Below are 11173 nucleotides of genomic sequence, written 5' to 3'. Positions count from 1 at the left end.
TTTCCATGATAAATAGCAAGTATTTCCATTGCATATGATCATAAGTGCCGGTAATCATTTGATATGATTTCACCGAAGCCTCCCCCGGAGCACATGCATTGAGCTTGACTCTACCCCTTAGGGCCATGCTAATACCATGTTGACAAGTAAAGATAACAGTAGTTCTATCATGAGCATGATGTTGTCATAAAGCAAGAGTTTATGAAAACCCCGTCGGGTGCCACTAATGCCCGGGGGTGATGATGAGTTAGGTGGTCACTTTTGGTGAAGTGATGCACCCGGTATTTGTGTGAGTAAGGTTTTGAAAATGGGATTAGATTTATGATGTGTCGACCGTCCCAACCTTACCAGTACGACCACGTTACCCCTTATGGGACGGGGCTATGTTAATTACTTTGGTCGGTTCTAGCAAAGAGCCACATTACTAGTGGAGGGAGTGATGTGTGGTCACTCTTGTGATGGGGTCGTGCCGGGTAGGACGACTATGCCATTTTTATGAGTTCCAGTCACACCGTTGGTCCCCGCATGGTTGGTACTGTCCAGAGTTGGTGCTCGTAAGACGTACAACATGTGGGCTGGGTACCAATCGAGTGGACCTCTTTGTCTAGTATCGTCAGGGGAAGGCATTGATCGGGTACTTACCTCGGCTATGTGATATACCGCAAGTCGTGGATGACACGGAACTTTCCCGGATCTCGTGGGTCCAGCGTACTACCTCTGCAGAGTGTAAACTATTCGAATAGCCGTGTCCACGGTCAAGGACAGTTGGGTAATCCTTCTTAAACTACATCCTGATATTTCCGCATAAACCAAGTGTGCGTGAGTATGTGTGTGTGTAGTGATAAGAAAAGTGTTGCTATGATAGCAATGATATGACCAAGTTCGGTGACTTGGCATATAGGGAGAACCCGGATGGTTCATCCCTCAACAGATATGCTAATATCTATAACCTGTTCTTCAAGAGTAATTCTTTAACTTGATGCATATTCATGATCATTCCACCCAGATGAGTTACACTAAAGATGCATGATATTGTTATCCTTCACTTTCGTTGTTCATATCATGGGTTGTTTGCGAGTACATTCAAAGTACTCCTTGGCTTGTCACTGGTTATGTTATTGACCAGACATGGAAGGACCGGAGTTTGGAGATGAGTACGTATTCGGAGACACCCGTGCGAACTAGGACGCTTCCGAGTCAGAATGCCTGTCGGTGTAGGCTTGATGGCATGGGCACCTGCTTAGCCCTATGTTTTCCGCTATTAGTGTATTCATGTGATTTGGCATTAGGCCCTGTCTTGTGAACTTGACCTTTCGGTCACGTGTTGTAATAATCGGTACTTGGATGTAAGACTCTTTATTCAGTAGCTGTGTTCGATGAGCATTGATCTCTGGGATCACTGAGCACGGCGATTCTCGACTAGTAAGTCGGGGTCCCCACAGAGCTGGTATCAGAGCCATCCTGACTATAGGAAGCCTTAGGTAGCATGGGCGATAGCCGAACAAATAGTGCACATAGAATGACCCGAGAATCGCACCCACTATATATTTCTAACCCTCTCCTCTACACCTTGTAGATGGCCGCTGTACCCGAGACGCTTCTGGAAACGGGCTTTCCTCTCCTTTTGAGTGATAGCCTCGAGAAGTGTCAAGTGTGTCGCACGCCCGTCTTTCTCTACCACGAACACTGGGTCAACGCCGACACCAAGGAGTATCACATGGACGTGATAGTGAAGGCTAATGACTCCCCAACTAGCTGGTTCTTTGAAGGGCCACAAATGTAGGATCTGATGTTGGCCGTGGAGACTGCAGCATGAGAGGCACTCGTGCGACTCCGCGACATCCTTCCTGAGATGGCCGACGAACCCGCTACTCGTCACATACCTTTTGTTAAGGATAAGGTAGACGGAAGCTGGACACTCAACCCCTCATCCGAGGACAGGATGCCATTAAGGTTTCAGACCTACTTCAGCCTCTCCTCAGACACCTTGACGCATCTTTTGATCAAGGAGTCAACTAGGATTCGCCAAGAGCTGCACCAAGTTAAGGACCTACTTCGTATGGAGAAGATGAAGAACCGCAAGGTGAAGAAAGAAGGAGAACCTGTGATATCACCTGGCTTTGTTTTCCGAGGAGGAATACCCCCGCTTCAGGCTATTCCTCTTCAGAGTCGACGTTTAACCGCAGAAGAATACACCGAGCTTTTCGCTGCCTCACCAACCAAGAGACGTCGAGATGGTCTACTTCCTTCCCCTACTCCTTCGAGGAAGGGAAGCACTAATGAAGATGAAGACAGAGATGAAGATGAAGACGAAGATCCCACAGAGCCGGCTTATGAGACCGCGCAGTCGATCGCTTAGCAGCGTCAGATGTACCGAGCGTAGGAGTTCTTGTATCAAGATTTTATGACCCTAATGTTGTGTGCACATGTTGGATGCAAGTCACATTCTGCCTTGAGCAGCTTGTAAGCGACTGCATCGCTTGTTTTACATTTAATGCAGTAGTTCTTTCCAAAAACCTTTGTCATAAAACCCTGCACGCTAGCACACACCAAACCCCCCCCCCCCTCGTTACTAGAATGTCATCCCTTTAGAGTGCAACCAGTTCAGCAGAATTTGACCAGTCTACTCCCCTGACAGGATGGTGAATGCAACTCGCAACAGCACTTTCGTCAACCCCGGCTCTACCTCTTCAGGACAGCAGCAGGGAACCGGAGGGGAAGCTCAAGTTGGAGATCACCATGTGCAGCAAGACGATGTTCCTCCGCCGCCGCCTCCCCCTGAAAGCTTGACCATGGCTCAGTTCCTTCAAGCTCTTCGGGAGGAGCGTCAAGCCAACAATGCCGCTATCCGGCAGTTGGCTCTAACTTTGGTGAACCACCCGCCGCAGAACGGGAATGGCAACGGTCGCTCAACTCTCTCTGAGTTTATGCGGACTACGCCGCCCATAATCGCGGAGACGACTGAGCCCTTGGATGCCGATGACTGGATCCGCACTATCGAAGACCTTCTCGCGCTGGTCAAGTGCACTGACGACAACGAGAAAGTTCTCTATGCAACCCACTGCCTTGGAGGCACGGCCAGAGCCTGGTGGGATGGATTTCAGATCATGCGAGTCAGGCAAGTCATCACCTGGGCCGTGTTCAAAGATGGATTCCGCGTCGCTCACATTCCTTCGAGAATGATGACCATTAAGAAGCGGGAATTCCGAGCCTTAAGGCAAGGCAGTGGATCAGTCAAGGAGTATTTGCAGAAGTTCAACCTTCTATCAAGGTATGCACCTGAAGATGTCAGCACTGAGGCTACCAAAGTGGAGCGCTTCATGGAAGGACTGCAGCAGTCACCCCAGTATCAGTTGGTTGTTTGTGAATGTCGAACCTTCAGTGACCTGGTTAATAAGGCTCTTATGTTGGAAGACAAGCGTCGTGCAATGGACAACACCCGTAAGCGCAAGCTAATGGGTAGTGGAGGACCGAGCAACTCGAAACCACGACCATGCCAGTCAGCCCCAGCAAGACCCAACTATCAGCAGCAGCAGTACAAGCATCCAGTATTTCGCCAGAATTACCAACCTCAACAAGTCAGCGTCAAGCCAGCAAGCACTCCGCCAAACAACGGTGGGAGCAAGACCAACCTTCCAGCGCAAGTTACCTGTTTCGGGTGTGGACAACCAGGGCACTATTCCAGGCAGTGCCCCAATAAGAAACCCGATGCTCCGCGCCCCAATGCGCCAAATCCAGGCCAAGGAGCACCAGGCAGGAACCACGCTCCCCGCAATCAGCAGTATCACAGCAAGGGGCGGATTAAACATATTTCCGCAGAAGAGGCACAGGAAGACCCGGACTGCATTCTGGCTACGTTCCTCGTCAACTCTACCCCAGCAACAGTATTGTTTGATTGTGGTGCTTTGCATTCCTTTGTTACGCAAAAGTTTGCGGAAAAGTGTGGACTAGAACCTACCTTGCTTCGTGGGCATATGGCAATTCAAACCCCGGGAGCAGTTTTGAGGACCAACCTAGGGTGTAGAAAGGTTGGGATAGTTATCAATGGGACGAGCTTCTCAGCGGATCTCATTGTGCTTAAGTCGCAAGGCCTAGAAGTAATCCTCAGTATGGAATGGTTGGCGAAGCATCAGAGTATCTTGGACTGTGCTAACAGGGCCATTACCATGACAAGTGACCAAGGGGTCAAAGTCAAGTATGTCTCCGAGCCAGTACCCACTCGAGTGCCACGAGTTAACAGCCTATCAGAGGAAGGACTCGACCGAGTGCCAATACTCTGTGAGTACCCGTATGTCTTTCCTGATGAGCTACTAGGGATGCCTCCTGACCGAGACATCGAGTTCATCATCGAACTCATGCCCGGGTCAAGGCCTATCTATAAGAAGCCTTACAGGATGGGATCCGAAGAGCTAGCGGAGTTGAAGAAGCAACTGGATGAACAACTCAGAAAGGGTTTATTCTTCCAAGTGCGTCACCTTGGGGATCGCCTGTTCTCTTCGTGTCCAAGAAGGATGGGACAATCCGACTTTGCGTCAATTACCGTTCACTCAATGAGGTCACGATCAAGAACAAGTATCCACTCCCCAATATTGAAGACATGTTCGACCAGCTTAATGGAGCAAAGGTATTCTCCAAGATCGACCTCCGATCTGGATATTACCAACTAAAGATTCGACCCGAAGACATTCCGAAGATGGCATTTGTGACCCGGTACGGTCTGTACGAATGCACTGTCATGTCCTTCGGATTGACAAATGACCCAGCTTACTTCATGTACCTCATGAATAAGGTATTCATGGAATATTTGGACAAGTTTGTCATTGTATTCATTGACAACATATTAATCTTTTCCAAGTCTGAAGAAGAGCATGAGAAACACTTGAGGTTAGTATTGGAAAAGCTTCGAGAGCACCAACTGTATGCCAAGTTCAGCAAATGCCAGTTTTGGCTGAACGAAGTTGGATTCCTAGGTCATACCATGAAAGCAAGTGGATTGGTAGTTGATCTCTCTAAGATTACCACGGTAACCAATTGGGAATCGCCAATCGACGTGAAGGAAGTGAGGAGTTTCCTCGGACTCGCAGGATACTACCGCAAGTTCATAGAAGGATTCTCCCGCATCGCGCGACCTATGACTCAGCTCCTGAAGAAAGGCAAGAAGTTCGAATGGACGCCCGAGTGTGAGGCAAGCTTTCAAGAGTTGAAGAAGAGGCTAACCACCGCCCCGGTATTGGCCACTCCAGATATCAGCAAGGAGTTTGTGATATATTGCGATGCCTCAAGTACTGGGATAGGTGGGGTTCTAATGCAGGATGGCAGCGTCGTGGCATACTTGTCGCGGCAACTGCGCACGCATGAGGAGAATTATGCCACCCATGATCTCGAGTTGGCAGCAGTAGTGCATGCCCTGAAGACATGGCGACATTACCTTTTGGGGAAGCGATGTGAAATATACACCGACCACAAGAGTCTGAAGTATATCTTCATCCAAAGGGAATTGAATAGAGGCAACGGAGATGATTGGAGTTAATCAAAGACTACGACCTCAGCATTCAATATCACCCTGGTAAGGCAAATGTAGTGGTTGATGCCTTGAGTCGGAAGACCGGGACCTTAAACGTCATGCTTAAGGAAAGGCAGCCCGCCTTATACGAAGAATTGGAGAACTTCGGATTGGAACTGGTGGAACCAGGATTCCTAGTTAATCTCAAAGTCAAACCAACGCTGGAAGACGACATCAAGGAGGCCCAGAAGGGTCACAAGAGCATCGAAGGTATCAAGAAGAAGATTCCAGAAGGCAAGGCCCCAGGATTCTTGGAGGATGATCAAGTAGTGGTGTGGTTTGGGAAACATTTATGTGTACCAAACAAGGCCGAACTCAAGGAAATCATCCTACGGGAAGCTCATGATACACCCTACTCCATTCACCCCGGTGGTACCAAGATGTATCAAGATCTCCGAGAAAGATTCTGGTGGCACGGCATGAAGAGGGAAATCGCGTCATATGTGGCCAAGTGTGTTGTGTGTCAGCAAGTTAAGGCTGAGCATCAGCGACCCGTAGGACTGCTACAACCTCTCCAGGTGCCGGAATGGAAGTGGAAAAAGGTAGGGATGGATTTCATTACCGGTCTACCAAGGTCTACCAAGGGCCATAACTCGATATGGGTTATTGTCGACCATTTGACAAAAGTGGCTCACTTCATCCCTGTCAACACCACTTATGACGGGAACAAGTTGGCTAGTCTCTATATCGAGCGCATAGTAAGCCTTCATGGAGTTCCCAAGGAAATTGTATCTGACCGAGGCACGCAGTTCACCTCAAGGTTTTGGAGAAAACTTCAGAAAGCCCTCGGTACCAAGCTCTCTTTCAGCTCCGCCTTCCACCCGCAGATGGGAGGACAGACGGAAAGGGTGAATCAAATACTCGAAGATATGCTCCGCGCATGCGTCCTAGCGCACGGAGCCAAATGGGAAGACTGTCTGCCATTCGCTGAGTTTTCATACAACAACAGCTACCAGTCTAGTCTCCAGATGGCCCCGTTCGAAGTGTTGTACGGACGGAAATGCCGCACCCCGCTCAACTGGTCAGAAACCGGAGACGGGCTGATTTTCGGACCAGAAGTTTTGCACCGGACAGAAGAGAAGGTGCAACTAGTTCAAGAAAATCTGAAGGCAACCAAGTCGCAACAAAAGAGTTATGCGGACTCTCGCTGCAGGAATGTGGTGTTCATTCCCGGAGATCTGGTGTACTTCTGTGTCACGCCTCTCAAGGGAACCAAGCGTTTCCACGTTAAGGGGAAACTTGCTCCAAGGTTCATTGGGCCATTCAAGATCACGGCAAGGCGTGGAGAGGTCGCTTATCAGTTGGAGTTACCTCCGGAACTTTCGGGTGAGCACAACGTTTTCCACGTGTCACAGCTTCGGAAGTGTCTCCAGACGCCAAGTCATTCCGATCCTCATAAGGACATTGATCACCGGGCCATTGACCTTCAATCTGATCTCACCTACTGCGAGAGGCCAATCCGCATTCTGGATGAAGCAGAGCGATGCACCAGAAGCCGCACCATCAAGTATTTCAAGGTTCAATGGAGCAACCACACCGAAGCCGAAGCTACATGGGAGCGTGAAGACTATCTCCGATCTGAGTTTCCAGACCTTTTTAGCACCTAACTTAGGAATCTTGGGGACGAGATTCTTGTAAGGGGGATAGGTCTGTCACACCCTGTTTTTGCTATCACTTGTCTGTATTGTAAAATTCTAAGCTTGTTAAAACTTTTTCAAAACTAATGTTGTGAGTGCCATCATTGACATTGTATGCTTCTATGCTTGATCTTGTGAGGATTTAAAACCCTAAATCCCTTGGTATTATTACTGATTTCCAAAAACTTTTGATAACCAAAGTAAAACCACCTTGAGTTGCACTGCATGTCCTTGATAGCAAGCAGTGCTACTACTCATATTTGGTAATCTGATTTTTACCCATCTTTATACTTCAAAACCACAAAAATAATTATTTTTGTGATTATTTTCCTAATTCAATAACCTGTCCATTTCTAAGGTCAGAATTGGTATTCCAACATGGAAAAATACTTTTCTGCCTTGGAAAATTCTAATTAAATTTAGAGATGATCAGAAGGACATATATTTTCCATACATAGGATTTTAAACCCCATTTTATATTAAATTTATTGATTAAAACTATAAAAGCTATTTCTGTCTGTTTTGGCATTTTGAAATATTTCCAAAGGAAATATTCTCAATAAAGTCCTAGAAAATTCCAGTGGTATACCTAAGCCTTGTTTGGTGTCCACATAAAGTTTCATCTTGATCAAAGGTGGATAAGGACCCCAAATAACCCAAAAACTGTGTTTGTCCAGAATCAAGTTAGAGCAACTCTACATAGCAAAGTTTGTCCAATGAGTCTAAAACTTTGCAGGAGTGCCTAATACCTCAAATGAGGGTTCCACACCAAAAATGGGATTTGTGGGACTTAGTTTGCCCACACTCCCTTTGGAAGGAACAGATCTGGTCATATTGGAGTGATTTCAAATTTACAAAGCTAAACTTGTCCTTTGGAGCTCAAATTTAGTGGAACTCCAAGGTTTACCACCAAAACCAAACCTGTTAAGTCTCAGCACCAGTGGTGGGGTGCAACCCCCTGTACCCACTGTCGAACACCTTCTGACAGATAGGAAAAAGACAGCTTCGCCACAGCTAAACCAAACTCTTGTATCTAACCCCAGTCAACTCGCCCCTCACTGGTTCAAAGTGGAAAGGCCAAAAACCCCAATTTAGACCTCGGTTCATGGCTGACAGCACCAGTATTTCTTGCCTCCTTTGACCAGCCGCAGCTCCCACTAAAACCAAACAGCTAGGCACACCCCCAGCAAGTGTGAGGACATGCTAGACACGTCCAAAGTGCCTCAGAGCGCACCAGCATGCCGTGGCATGCCAAAACTGCGCTCTGGGCGCGCTACAGGGAGTCACCGAGGTGGGGGCGACGCCCTCGACCAGTTCCAGCCTCCCCCGAGATGTCCAACCTCTTCCCCGATAGCCCCTCTGCGTCGGGCAAGCCTCAGGGGCCCTCCTCTCTCACGCTAGAGCTCGCGCGACGCGTGCCCACGCGCTCCAGAATCGGCCAAGCTTGCGCGGCCACAAATTCTCGCCTTCTCTCTCCCTCCCTCTGCTGCAGATGGTTCGGGCGGTCCAATACCACGTCCTGAGACCGTGGTTTCAACCCTGACCTCTCTCTGCACCCCCCATGCACGCCACGGTGAGTCACCGGCGCTCCCGAATCTGCTCACCGTCACGGGCCTATAAATAGTCCTCCCCCTCGTTCCAGCACCCCTCAGATAGCTTCACCACATCCACTAGTACCTTCCTAGCCACCCCAGCAAACCACTAGAGCCCCGGTGCTCAAGATCGACCGAGGCCCTCCGCCTCGTAGCTCCGGTCGATCTCCGGCTACACGACGGCTCCTGCGTCCCTCGACCCACCAAACTGACCCCCTTAATCCCAGGAAGCTTTCCCCCAACTCACCCGAGCTTTTCCGTGTCTCTAGCCTCTCCCTCGACCACCTCTCGAAACTCCTACGCCAAGGCCTCCTCGTCGCCGGCGAACCCCTGCCTCTCCGTCGTTGTTTCGACCACCAGCAGGTAGGCGAAAGTCAGGCGGACCCATTTCCGTGTTCATTGGAGCTTGAGCGCGTCAGCAACCTCGTCGGCCTCCTCCTCCTCTCTGGCTGGAGGTAGGAGACGACCCCGACAGGTGTGCCCCACCTGTCGGTGGCCCAGCCTCTACCCCCTCGCTGGCCTCGGCCACTGACCGCACGGCCCCGCACGTCAGGTTCAAACCTGACGGCGCGCGCGCCTGGGCAGGCCGTCGGCTCGCCATGGGCCAGCCCAGTTCTCGGCCGAGCCAGGCCAAGAGCTGGTATGTTTTCTTTTTTATTTTTAAAACCTGGATTTCTAAGATTTTTGTAAAAACATTTAACCAGTGTAAAAATATAATTCTTCCACTGTTATTTTTCTAAAAATGTGAACTATTTAATGATATGCTTAGATGAATTTTTCCAGCAACTATTCTATTTAATAATATTGAAAAGGGCTAAAATGGAATAGTTTTGCTTCTGCTTGGTTGTTTTCAAAAATATTTCTTCAAGAAAAACTAAGACAAATATTTTTTAAATGAAATCTTAGATTTATCAGTAATATGGAACATTTTTAAACCAAGTGTGCGTGAGTATGTGTGTGTGTAGTGATAAGAGAGGTGTTGCTATGATAGCAATGATATGACCAAGTTCGGTGACTTGGCATATAGGGAGAACCCGGATGGTTCATCCCTCAACAGATATGCTAATATATGTAACCTGTTCTTCAAGAGTAATTCTTTAACTTGATGCATATTCATGATCATTCCACCCAGATGAGTTACACTAAAGATGCATGATATTGTTATCCTTCACTTCCGTTGTTCATATCATGGGTTGTTTGCGAGTACATTCAAAGTACTCATTGGCTTGCCACTGGTTATGTTATTGACCAGACATGGAAGGATCGGAGTTTGGAGATGAGTACGTCTTCGGAGACACCCCTGCGAACTCGGACGCTTCCGAGTCAGAATGCCTGTCAGTGTAGGCTTGATGGCATGGGCACCCGCTTAGCCCTATGTTTTCCGCTATTAGTGTATTCGTGTGATTTGGCCTTAGGCCATGTCTTGTGCACTTGACCCTTCGGTCACGTGTTGTAATAATCGGTACTTGGATGTAAGACTCTTTATTCAGTATCTGTGTTCGGTGAGCATTGATCTCTGGGATCACTGAGCACGGCGATTCTCGACTAGTAAGTCGGGGTCCCCACACCGTACATGAGGACCCTACATAGTCGGACCCCGTTGACAGTCGGATCGACAACCAGCGCTTGCCTTCCGGGGGTGGCAATGTGGGCTGGCTGGTCCAACTAATCGAATGTGATGGGTGTTTTTGCCCAATCGAGATACTTCGTGATAGTTGGAACTGCCATGTTCACCTCCCGATTGATGACTTTCAATTGGCTCTTACTCTCAACATCGGCGAAGATCATGAGGACCTTCTCGATATTCGGATACCCACGGGCATCCTCCTGATTGTCCTTGTTATCCTTTTCCCCAAAGGGTTCTCCGCCCATCTCTTGTTGGTGCACGCGACAGTCTCGAGACATGTGCTTGGGGAGGATGGGCTCTCCATCATCATACTTCTTGGTGTGAATCGGGCACGCTGGTCCAAGAGGTTGCTCTTGGGCTCGATTTTCTTCTTAGCCGATGAATCCTTTTTTTTCTTCTGCTTGGATTTGTTTTAGCCTTGCCCTGGAACAACAGCGACTTTGGCCTTGCCCGATGTGCTGGCCTTCCGCTTCTGCTTCTTTCCCGTGTTAACCCCCGAGTGAGGGGCATCACCAGCTCGGCCTTTGCCGCTATGGAGGCAGTCTTCTTCTTCATCGTTCACATACCGATTGGCGATTTCCAAGGCATGACTGAGGAACGGGTCCCCTGATCTACCAAGGATGAGCTCCCTCTACCGAGTGCGTGCCTTGAAGGCGCACATGGCATGATGCTCGGAGACTTTCTCCATGATGTTGTGCAGTGTGGTCCATCGCTGGATGTACTCTCAGAGAGTCTTGTTGCTCTTGTGAACACA

Source organism: Hordeum vulgare, chromosome 7H (genome assembly GCF_904849725.1).
Source record: "Hordeum vulgare subsp. vulgare chromosome 7H, MorexV3_pseudomolecules_assembly, whole genome shotgun sequence".
In the NCBI taxonomy this organism is placed as follows: Eukaryota; Viridiplantae; Streptophyta; class Magnoliopsida; order Poales; family Poaceae; genus Hordeum; species Hordeum vulgare.
Note: the sequence above shows the minus strand (reverse complement) of the source record.